General features: G+C 44.4%; 2 long non-coding RNA genes across 5 annotated transcripts; one reads left to right on the plus strand and one right to left on the minus strand.

The window, feature by feature from the left end:
* Positions 1–499: 499 nt before the first annotated feature.
* LOC119354190 lies at positions 500–5,382 on the plus strand. 4 transcript variants are annotated; one of them, XR_005170707.1, is made up of 13 exons: positions 500–562; positions 658–740; positions 1,273–2,025; positions 2,104–2,256; positions 2,340–2,594; positions 2,696–2,913; positions 2,986–3,054; positions 3,130–3,467; positions 3,565–3,759; positions 3,871–3,969; positions 4,065–4,321; positions 4,407–4,482; positions 4,598–5,382. It is a non-coding gene; the product is annotated as an uncharacterized LOC119354190 (long non-coding RNA). The 4 variants fall into 4 exon arrangements; XR_005170706.1 differs by having other exon boundaries at positions 2,696–2,894; XR_005170704.1 differs by having other exon boundaries at positions 2,696–3,054; positions 4,598–5,381.
* A 3,328-nt stretch (positions 5,383–8,710) lies between these two features.
* Positions 8,711–11,566, minus strand: LOC119359267. The gene is made up of 4 exons (XR_005172445.1): positions 11,219–11,566; positions 11,011–11,105; positions 10,164–10,357; positions 8,711–9,281 (listed from the first exon to the last, which is right to left on the minus strand). It is a non-coding gene; the product is annotated as an uncharacterized LOC119359267 (long non-coding RNA).
* Positions 11,567–12,006: the final 440 nt, after the last annotated feature.

The raw sequence follows: 12,006 nt of genomic DNA on the forward strand, positions 1-12,006 counted from the left end.
TTCAGACTCTCTCTCTTTGATTGTTTTTAGTATATATTTCCTACTGCAATGATTATAATAAGCAAGAAGTTTGAATTTTCTAATATTTCATTTCAGTAATCCGAAGTAGCCTAAATGAAATATTAGAAAAATTAGAAAATTCAAACTTCTTCGACTGCAGTAGAGGAAAACAACAGTAGCCTAAATGTTTTTCTACAAGTACCTGTCAGCTAAGAGAGATGGGAGACACACAGATCTATGAGGCATTTCTCGATTGCAGGAAAATTTCCCTCTTAGCTTCATCATTCTAAATGTTCTAAACTGCAGTAGAGGAAAAGAACGTACAATGCTTCTCAGTCAACCATATGCAAAATGATTATAAAAAGTACATTTGATTGAGCAAAAATTCTAAATGTTCAGTTCAGCCTTGAAAAGAAGTCCCGCACTTTAATCTTTGGCGCTGGATGTGCTCTCTTTCAATTGGAATGTTTGTGCCTAATTGATTTTGAACCTCATTAGCCTGTAGGTCGCTTGTTCTTGCCGTTGCTGCGCCGGATCTGTTGCTGCGGTGGTCAATCTGTGGGTAGGCCTTTATTTTGACCTGTTCTTTCTTGTTTGCGGTGGTTCTAGCTGTGATTTTGACATTGCTTTTGCTGTGGCTTGGTCCATGGTTTGCAGGTGCTGCTTCTATTGGTAGATCCCCTCCTCGGATTCCCGTCCGATCTGTGCCGGCTTTCACGTCTTCGTCCAGGGAACTACAGGTCGACTCCTCCTCTCTTTCCTTTCTCAGTTCCTTTTTATTTGCAGAACTAGGCTTTGCGTTCGTGCGTCGGTCTATGTTTGTTGTCTTCTCTGTACAGGGATGTTTGTTGGATTCGGTTCATGTGTTGGTTAGCCGCTGTTAGATTCGGTTGGTTTGCAGGTTAGCCAAGGAGTGTATCTCTTTTTTGTCTTATTGAGTAACCACTGCACGCTCCTGAATTGCTGGTTTCAGATTGTAAAACAAAGATATATGTGCCTCAAACTACTTTGATTAGAATCTGTAGTTTCGGTCCTTTAGCTCAGACTTGATGCTACCGCCTACTCAGACACCATCCCAATGCGATTATATTTATCGTACGATCTTGCTGAAAGTCACTTCACCCCACTAATTATTAAGTGTCTATCGTCGCTTTATGTTGCTTGAAGTCACTGCAGCTAGTTAATCTCCCATTGCCTGTGCTTGCTCGTAATGAATTTCGTTGCATTTTTCTGTCCACAATCCCGGGCTTAATGTTTCCACCGATGTTACAGCCTCCAGATGTCGGATAAAGGCAGCTGCGATGGGGAGACAGCTCAAGACATCATACACGAAGCTAGCCACAATTCAGCAGAGTGGTGACCCTGTTGTGCCACCAGCACCAACATCTCGTATGTCTGTCGAGTATGCTATCGAAGTCATACAGACATTCGATGAGTTCAAACGATTTTTTGTCACGAGCATTGGCTTTGGCGGCATGCTCCAACCTCAAATGTTGCAGAAACTGAACCTGAAATTCAGTGCTTGGACGATGAGCAAGGTCAGCACCACCCGTTGCGCCATTGTATTGGCTGAGAACACGATACTTAAGTTTTGGGCAGAGGATGTTCACAAAATCTTTGGAATCCCATGTGGACATCACAACATAAAGGGTCGGGATGGCGGCATCAAGCCCGAGGCAATTAAGTTTATAAAGTCCACGTTGGGGATGCAGACAAAAAGGCGTTCAGTGCCACCCAAAGTTTTTCTTATGAGGGATATATCTGAATCATCGATCAAGCTTGAGAAGGACTGCTTCCAAATCGCCTTCGTCATTTTTGTCATGGGTCATGTACTTGTGCCCACCACAAAGCATGATTATGCCACCATTGATTTCTGGGGAGCTCCAGCCAACACTGATGATAAACCAGTTCAACTGGTGTGAGTATGTGCTCGAATGTCTACTTGCGGGTGTAAGGAGGCTTAAGAATGACATCCTTTCAAACAACCCTGCCACGAGCCTCTTTGGATGTCACTTGTTTCTCCAGGTATTCATATATCTACATTCCCAAATTGAGAACAACATTACCTCCAAGTTTGTACCTAAGGATCTGTTTTTGTCACAGATTTTCCTGCTCGACAACCTCGACCTGGGGATGTTTAACAAGCCACATACCGTGCTGCCGAGGGTTAGTGTTTTTTACCAGGACTCACTCTGCGGGATGACAAACATGCTACTGATGTTGGCAAAGGCGGCTATTTCTTATGCTTCCGCACCGGTAAGCTCTGCCATTTCACATGATTCCAACCAACCCCCATCAATATTAATGCTTGTTCTCATGGTACTTCTTACATCATGTAGTTACACCACCCGTCAACTGTTTGCTATGCCCGTTTCAAGCACTCTGCCGCCTAGCAGTCAGAGTCAAGAAACACAGGAAAAGCACCGGTTTAGCAATCACCTTCATGCGGTGGTAGCACATCCAAAAACAACGCAAAACGATGTTCCAAACCCTGCATCTCCACACCATATGGTTGATGAACTCACCGGCACAACCATACAGCTACTAGGTCCGATGGACTTTGCCAACTACTACGGAGGCAGTATCCCTACCTGGTAATAGATCTTCGCATCCACAGTCTGTTACAATATTTAATCACTCAATTCAATCAATTACACTGGTGCATGTTCTTCAACCCTCCCGTTGCATCTTCCAGATTGGCGATGAGATCACAGTTCTCTTGAAGGAAGTAAATGCTCGTTGACTCTCTCACCTCGCAACTGCGCGAGGTCACATCCAACTTGACATGATGAAGTTTTCTGACAAGATGATTGCTGCAACAAGCCGCACATGCACTTGTTGTGTAGCACGTGCCTTTGTGGAGTGTCCACCTAGAGGCGCCACCACAAACAACAGTTCGTTTTGCTCACAGTTGTATGTGTTTCCTATCGACGAATCCTCACACACGTTATGTGTGAACAAAATATGTTTTTTTATCTCTGACAGATGATGACAACACTACCCCAGTTAGAACGGCGATTGCTGGGCATCGCCTTCACCTATCGCCTTGTGAAGGTACTTATACCCACAACTTCTCACATTCCATACCATTACCAGCTTCACTTACACTATGTTTCCCCTTAATTGCAGGCAATACTTCTTTGAGCAAGCGGATCGAACCGTTCACACAGCTCATCAGACCAATGTACCACAGATGGATACTGCGCTCCAACACATTTTGCATACGATGACCCTGTTTGCGAAGGAAAATTTACAAGCCATAAGTGAACTCTACATCGACCTCCCAAACGATGCACAACTGATTTTGGCCAGAGGCGTCTGGAACTTCCTTGCCGGAAACACATATACCGGCCTGGTTTCCAAACCAATCCTTGGGGCAGAGGAGTTGTCCCCTACCCTCCACAAGCTGGTGTTGCTCAACTCCTTGAGCAGTTTTTCATCTCTGCACCAGACAACGAGCTATCCCGGTATTTTATGTGCATCACTACACTAGCCTAAGCCCATAGTGCCTCCCACCAACTTGTTTATTTTGGCTGCACTAACAGTATGTCATCGGTGATGCAGCAACTTCCTTGTTCATGAGGAGCCAAGATTTGTTCGGATAACCGGCCATGCGATTAGGGACCAGCTTGTCGGCAACAGACTAATTGGCCATGAACTGATGTCTTTGGTTTTCTGCCATTTTGATCAACTTGATTGTCAAGCGGAAACGGAAAGCCCTTATTTAAGCTGGAGTACCCTATAGAACCTGATTTCTCAGTAAGTCCATGACTCCATTTTTTGAAGCTCCACAATTGAACTTTATGACTCCTGTTAATTGCATTTGACACAGTTTTCCATGCTCTAACTTGTCACTTTTATGTCAACCAGACTCTGGTGTTGTCCGATTCTGATTTCTTGCACACGCTCTCAATAGAGAAGCAGTTATCCGCCGACTCGCTCAAGTATGACATAACATCGCCCCAAATGGTACACAAGGACCGCACGTCTGCTTTACCGTGCTTTTCATATGATATCCACCTACATGTACACACAACTTATTAAGATTTCCTCTTCTCCAATAGTTTATCACACCGGTGCGGCGCCCGAATGGCTGGATGATCGTAGTTTGGGATATGCTACAGAAAATATTAAATGTCATCGACCCTCTTTATGCCAAAATTTCAACTAAGCACCCCTACAAGGAATGCGACGAAGCCTTGGCATGGAAGCTGCACAGTGCATTATTCGCATGCCTTCATGAATTCTATGCCGGATGGCCGGCAGCCAAGGAAAACTGGCGGATCAAGCATGATCCCACAACTGATGACATCCTTACGGCGTAAGTGACAGCAGATCAGTAGCACATCCTTCTTGCTGAAAAACATTCACCCTCATAACACGTCGCACGCTTCTGCGTTTTGCAGTGATGAGACAGACGTCTGCGCCAGCCGCATTGCTCGGCATTTTGACGGAGACAAGCTTAAGCTGCCTCTTACGCAGGTCATTTCTAAGCAACATTGTCCTTTATGATTCCATTTTTCCATCTACAGAGTTTTGTTCTTTGGACAATGCATTTCCAACCGGGAATTGACACGCGATACAAATTTGTTCACAGCATAACACATCCAAAACAAAGAAGGATGCCCTGCATGAGTGCTTGAAGCTGCAGGGTAACTTCTCCTAAAACACTCACAAGGCACCGTGGAAAGTCTCAACCATCAGACTCCGCCTTCGACGACTAGGAAGCCTCCTTGAACAATCATTGTACGAACTTTCATGCATCACATCATCATAGTTATCTATAGCTTTCCCATAAGAGTATTTTGGTTTGTAAGTTAATACAGTATCACGAATATGCAAGCTATGTCGCTTCCAGACTCTGCTAAAACCACGTATGAGGTCTACTCTGCTTCCCATTGCTTGTTCATCTAGACCCTGTATACCAGTTTGGTTATGCATCCTATACCGAACATTTTGGGTTGTAATTCGGTACAATATCATGAACTTGCAAGCTTTGTCGGCTCCATACTCTGCTAAAACCATGTCTAGTGTCTAGTCTGCATCCCATTGCTTGTTCATTCGATCACTGTATGCCAGTTCGGTTATGCATCCTTTTCCACTCAGTTGCCCCCTAATTATGTGGAGTCTATTTTTCTTTATGCATTCTCCGATGTGGTACCGCTATACGGGGTTTGGCTCCTCTGCTGTACAGTTGTTACTCAGCACATGCGGCCTATCACCCTCAACACAAAGTGGAGGATGAACCTGCGGTCTATGCTTGCCACCCGCTGAACCGTTACCTCGCCACGGATACGCCATGGTCTCACGGACGATGGCTTCGAGGTCAGCAGGGTATTGCAAACTGTTAAGAATAATTAGGGGATAATCCCCACTCTCCCCATGCATGTAATCGCATGATGTGGGAACCGTCACAACGGTTTCTCCCTGAAGCGTCGCCTCTTGGAACCGCCGTCTCCTCCGTCTCCTTAGGAGACGTCTGTACATGTTATATATAAAGGATCCAACACTATCAATAAAGACTACTTGATTCATTTTATTGTCTCTCGATCTTTATTTCAATGCGTTATCAGCACGATGCACTGCGGCGAGTTCGACGGCTACAGCCCTTGGTTCGCCGTGGTGACCCCCGCTACCGCAGTGGCCCTCGGCCCGGCGGAAGCAGTTCCAAGCGGCAGCCTCGTGCCGTACATGGCCACGACCTGTTCACGGCACAGCGCCCCGTTCCGCATCGGCGAACGACCTGTTCACGGCACAGAAGAATCACGAAGAAGAGAATCGGAGACTCAAGTCAAGCACCACGCAAATTGGCGTACCAACTTCATCTAATTGCCACAGAGGAACAAGGTGCTACTTTTCCAATTTTCTTCATGGATACAGAAAATTGCTTTACCACGAACATAATCTTGCTTTGACACTGGACGGCGGACGAAGGCATCCATGGAAAGTGGCATCGCCTGGCTTCAGTCCCCGGTGGACCACGCCGGCTCCAGCGGCTTCGTCCCTGCTGCGCCGCGCCCCGCGACTGGCAGTGCACCGTGCTATGCCCGCGCCATGCCGCCGGCCGCTGCTCGCGCCAGGCTGTGCCTCCTCCACCCCCGCCGCGCCGGGACTTGGTCACCGGCCGGTCTCGGCTTCTCCACCGCTGCGCCGCTCGGAGCACGCCTCCGTCCCTGGCGTGGCTGTTGTCAATGGCGATGGATGCGGTGCGCGGCTCCCTCCCGTGCGATGCATCGGCCTTTGGGCTCGATGCGGCCGTGGCCCTTGGCCCCGACGACAAGAGCATCTTCGCTCTCTAACGGCTAGTAACATAGCGCATTTCGAGAAATTTTTGCTTATGTGGCATGTAGTTAACGAGAAGTAATAACATAATATGTTACTGTAACATAGCGCTTCCCAAGGCAAGATGAGTCTACAAGTCATTAAATGAAGCCACATATGACACTACTAGTATATTACTTTGCACAATGAAGATAGTAACTTAGATTAGTGTCATATGCATGACACTAGTATAAGTTACTCCTCACTATGACCAGCCTAATGATGCGGCCGGTCGGCCAGCCGTGGGAGTCTCTGCCTGTTTCAGTCTTGTGAGGATTGGGGAGGATGAAATTACTATTATAATCTTTTTTCTTAACTTCATTAAGAATTGACCCGGTTTGCAAAAGAACTTCGAATTTGATCTTTTTTGGTCACGCCAACATGCCTGACGTTTGGCTTGCAAGGGAGATGCCAGGAATGCTGGCGTTTGGGCCTGGCCCACATTTGTCCAGCCGGCGCCGAGCCAAACGCCACAGGGCTTGGCGATTTGAGCCCTTCCATCGGGAGTAAATAAGAAAAGCATACTGAGCCAGTTTGATTATTCTGGTTTGGTGTTCGTTAGTGCGGCTGATTAATTATGTGAGGAGCTGGAAAGCCAAAGTATCATGCCGTGCTTTTTCTTTCCTGGCTGTTTTCTCTTAAGAAATACTCCCTCCGATCCTTTTTACTTCGCATATTAGAATTTTTTTAAGTCAAATTTCACAAAGTTTGAACGTATTTATATGAAAAAATATCATATCAACATCTGACATGTTAAAGTTATATAATATGAAACTTCAAGTCATGACACATCTAGTGGTATTGATTTTAGATTGTAAATGTTAGCACTTTTTTCTACAAAGTTGGTCAAATTTTACAAGGCTTGACTTCAATCAAACCTTATATGTGAACTAAAAAGGACCGGAGGAAATAGATGCAGTTCGGATGGATTAATCTTGTGTTAAGTGGCCGTGTAACTAACTTATTTATCACAGCCCAATAAGCAACAGTGTAACCATATCTGTTTGGATGGTTTCGTATGTTCTAGAATGAAAGCGTACTACTGATGTTTTTTGCTAAATGAAACATACTACTAATTCGTTTTAGTTCCCTTTTTTTTTTGAACCAATTCTTTTCAGTTCCCTGATAAGACTAATTAACCTACTACCAATTCGTTCTAAGTTTGAATTGACATAAAAAAATAAAGTTCATGCATTTTTTAGAAAATAACTAGAAAAAATGCCGATGCGTTGCAACGAAAAAAAAATAACACAAGCTCCTAGCCCAATAGTAACCATAGCTCAAGATCTGAACAATACCCTGTACATTCGTCCATCATACTACCTCTCGCAATTGACATCAAATGTCATGGACTTGTTCCACCGAGTGTCATGGACTTTTTCCACTAAGGTAGGATGGGTCCCTCACATGTCCCCGCATGACCACTTAGTGTCTAATCGCCGTCAAATGGGCGCCAATTTGTCGCACCACACATGCACACAACTCGAGGCCATGGGATCTAGCGTCGGATTTTTTCTCCATGACTTTGATTTCTCCTCCCCTCGATTTGCCAACAAAACCGAAGCTCAAATCAGTCTTCCACCCTATTTGAGCCTTCTTGAGGCACCAACCGATTGAAAGGAAGCCCAACGGCTCATATCTTCATAGTCCGAAAGAGGTTGCATGGTTTGGACTTCAGACTCGAGATGGCTCATATTGAAACTCGCATTGAGCACTGTGACAAAGAAAAAAAGAAGAAAAAACACAAAACCAAATGAAGCATGTAGTTAGTTCTGTGGACTTATAAAAACTGATTTAAGTACAATACAACATGAATCACATACTTGCGCCCTGGTTAACATATTTGCTACCACAAATGATTTACATTGTAACACTAAGATACAAACAACAATAGATGTCCCAGCCTTTTCTTAAAAATGAAATTCTTTGCATCGACAATACAAAGGCATCATTAAGTTCTCAAGTAACACTAAATTTACTGTACACCTTTTTTTCTGTTCCAATTCTGATAATATGACTACGTACAATTTGAGGTTGATTCACACGTACATGAAACCTACGCTTGGTCCTCTAATTCGTTTGATAAAGTTAGAATGCTTTTTGAATGCATAAAATCTGTTGGGACCGCTTTCTCATCAGCAGATTGTTAGCTGGAGTTGAAGCATATAAAAAAAACGTAAGTACATATATGTTCAGTAAGCGGAGGTGAGTACCTAACATATTTATGGGCATCCAAGGCTTTATGTTTGTTCATCAAGAAGATATGCATGGACAGATAACTTGATGAAAGGAAGCAGTGGCAATAGCAGAAGGATTGCTGAAAAGAAACATTATTGATTCAATATCCAGTCAAAGCTTTTTATCACCAAACAGGGACAACCAAAGTGCTAGTCTGGCACTAACTTTCATCCACCCCACCGCATGAATAACTTCAACATTGCACGACGACGAACGGCGAGAGTGCGCAGTCAAGAAAAAAGCAGGCAAAACAACAAGCATGTGTCCGACTGAAAATGCAACTTTAACTATCCGACTGAAACCACAAACAGTTAACCCAGCAGTCCTCGCTGTTGCAAGACAATGCGACTTTAACTATCTGACTGAAACCACAAGCTACAGGCCTGAAGAAGAGATGGCACAAATCTTCAACTTAACTAACTGGCCACTTCTATTGCTGGAAAAACATCTCTCTCCGTAGCACAGTACCATCAGGTGACACCAGCCGTCAGCCACCAGCTTTGTTCGGTCAAAAATTAGATCCCAGATGAACCCCCAAATCAAAGCAGGGCAGCACCGCACCAGCAGATTACAGCCTGATCATAGAACATGAAGCAAAACATAATTGTGGAAGACTGAAGATTATGTGAGCTTGTTGATTCCAGCCTGGAGATTTGAATCCCCGAAAATAGGGCAGTATTAAGATGTAGATTTCTAGAGTTGTTACATTGTTGTTTGTGTACCTGTGCAAAATAAAATTTAAGTACAATTAAATCCTATTAACCTAATGCAATAATTCAAAATAATCAACCGAATTGCATTTAATGAACATGAGAACTTATTCTTGGAATATGTCAGAAAGGAGATCAGACACCATCAACAATAGGTTAATTAGAAAATAAATGACATGTCAATTGGCATAGAAAATCTTCAAGTGATATTTGACATGAAATTTTTACTATTACAAATGGCAACTAAATTACACCAAAGAAGGAAAACATCAAGAAGCTAGAGAGAAAATGGACCTGAAAGAACCACCTGAACATACAATTGCACCAACAGGAAAGAAATCCATCTCCATCGATCAAAGTTGTTTTCACTCTGTCGAGATACGACGAGCGGGCTATCCATATGTAGTGGAGTATACATACGGCATAATCTGATGTCATTGGTTCATCAATTGATTGAAAAGAAAAGGTTCAGACCAAGCATGCATGAGCACATCCCAGGAGGTCCTAGCATTGACTTCCTACACCTATAACAGATTTTAGTACCATGGAGTAGTATTTTCCATATGTGATCATCCTCCCCTACTGATCCGGTCACATGAAGTTTAACAAGCCAATGCAAGTTTTAACTGTCGGACTGAAACCACACACTATAGGCCTAAAGAACAAAAGGCAAAAAATCCTCAAATTAGCTGACCAGCCACTTGTACTGGAATAACATATCTCTCCGTAGCGCATTATAGCATCATGTTAAACCAAACGGCAGCAAACAAACCAGCTTTGGCCAATCAAAAATAGATCCCATAGGAATTCCCAAATCAAAGCAGAGCAACACTGCACCATCAGATTACAACCTGATCAGAGATGCCAGCCCAAGGGCAAAGAGAGGAGGCATACCTTGGTGGTCGTTGTCGGATCCTCGTGAACAGCCTGGCCTACCTGCAGCTCATCCAGAGAATATCGTAGATTTTGCTGCAAGAGCCCGACTCGCCACATCAATGACCAGCAGTCCACCTACAAGAGGGCACAGGTGGAGGCCATGACGGCCGTCGTCAACGATGTCGCCTACCTCGCCGGCTCCCAGCTCGCCACTGCCAAGGCCAACCGCAACATCAAACTCCCAACAACGCTAACTTTTCCAAATGAAGGAAGCAAAGATTATTTAACAACAATAATTTGTGTTCTCAAATTTAACATCCTTCAGAGCAGCAGGGTCTCTAGCTCTCTGCCAACCTAAAGTTTCAAACGGTCCAATGCCAAAAATTCACAAAGTCACCACAAGCAGGGACTGACCACAAGCTTATCTTCTACTGTTTCGATTCAAAAGAACTCCTAAGAATTTCAGGTATCATCGACCCGAGCATGGAAGACGAAGCTTGGAAATGTCATGGTGATGTCACTCCTAATCGATGGCAGAATTAGTTTGAGAAACATATGCAGAACAGAGGTACTGGGAGAATGTTATAAACTGGCCACGTCTAGGATTCTGATCTAAAAAATAGAACACATAATGTTTCTGGCTTGATTGTAACTGATGCATGAACTGAAAACATTTGATGTGTTTAACATTCAAAGGACTGATGTGCTTGATGGCGATTTGAACTACATGTTTTCTTATCTTATCCATCACCGTAACCACATACAAAAATAGTATGTATAAAATCACCATTTTGATGTAAAAAGCATCTAAATAGACGATTGGCAATAGTACTGCACATAGCTAAATGATTTGAACTGAGTTGACCTCTTGTAGAAGGCTGAAGGTCATGCTACCTCGTTGATTCCACCATGTAGAACTAAATTCGCGTTGTTGGTGTGGTTGGGCATTTCATCAAACACCTGGAAAGATATAGTTTAATTAGTACCAGTACATAGTGATTCTGATGCTTACCAACGCCAACACTGGGAGATGAGTGTGCAGCATGTATCTTGCCAGATCAAAATTATTGCACCTTGATCCGCCATTCTGTGTCCGTAGGTGGTGTTAGACAGTGCGGACGACGACGCCATGTGAGATTGCATCCAGTGTGCTCAAAGGGGGCGCGTGGTGACGGAGGCCGACGGCGGCGGCTGCGGCAAAGAGTATCAGAGGGCGTCGGCGTCGAGGGCGCACACGAGTGGAGCAGGACGATGGACTGGCGACCTTGGCATTGGCCATGTGGTCGATCCGGCCAACTCGATCCAAAGCAGAGAAGCACGATACGGGTGTAGGAGGTTGGAGATTGAGGAGGCTGCGGGTTGGGAGGGGAAGGAGAACAGGAGGTCGGCGGATGGCCAGAGAAGAAGATCGGCGGCGGCGGCGGTCGCGGCTGGAGAGGAAGCGGCCGGAGAGGACGTTGTGCGTTTATTATAGCCAGCTAACGAAAGGATCGTGGGTTGAATACTAAAGAGTGCAGGATTACTTTAGTAAGAGTGAATACTAAAGAGTGCAGGATTACTTTAGTAAGAGTGAAACGTTTTCTCATATATCCACTTAAAAAGGGAGTGCGGGTTGAATAGCAAAAATAGAAGGGATGTTTTTGCAAAATTGTTGCGACGGTGAATCCGGAGACTCAATCCGTGCGTAAATTTACGAAAAAAAAAGCGCATTGTGACGGTGAACCCGGAGACCCAATCCGTGCTTTATTATTAGGGAGAGACTAGCAAAAAATGCCCGTGCGTTGCACCGGGTATAAAATAAATCTCAGAGTTCATATGGTATTCAAGTGTTTACCTATCATGGTGAATAATTAAATTTTCC

The sequence above is a fragment of the Triticum dicoccoides genome, chromosome 2A (genome assembly GCF_002162155.2).
Source record: "Triticum dicoccoides isolate Atlit2015 ecotype Zavitan chromosome 2A, WEW_v2.0, whole genome shotgun sequence".
NCBI lineage: Eukaryota > Viridiplantae > Streptophyta > Magnoliopsida > Poales > Poaceae > Triticum > Triticum dicoccoides.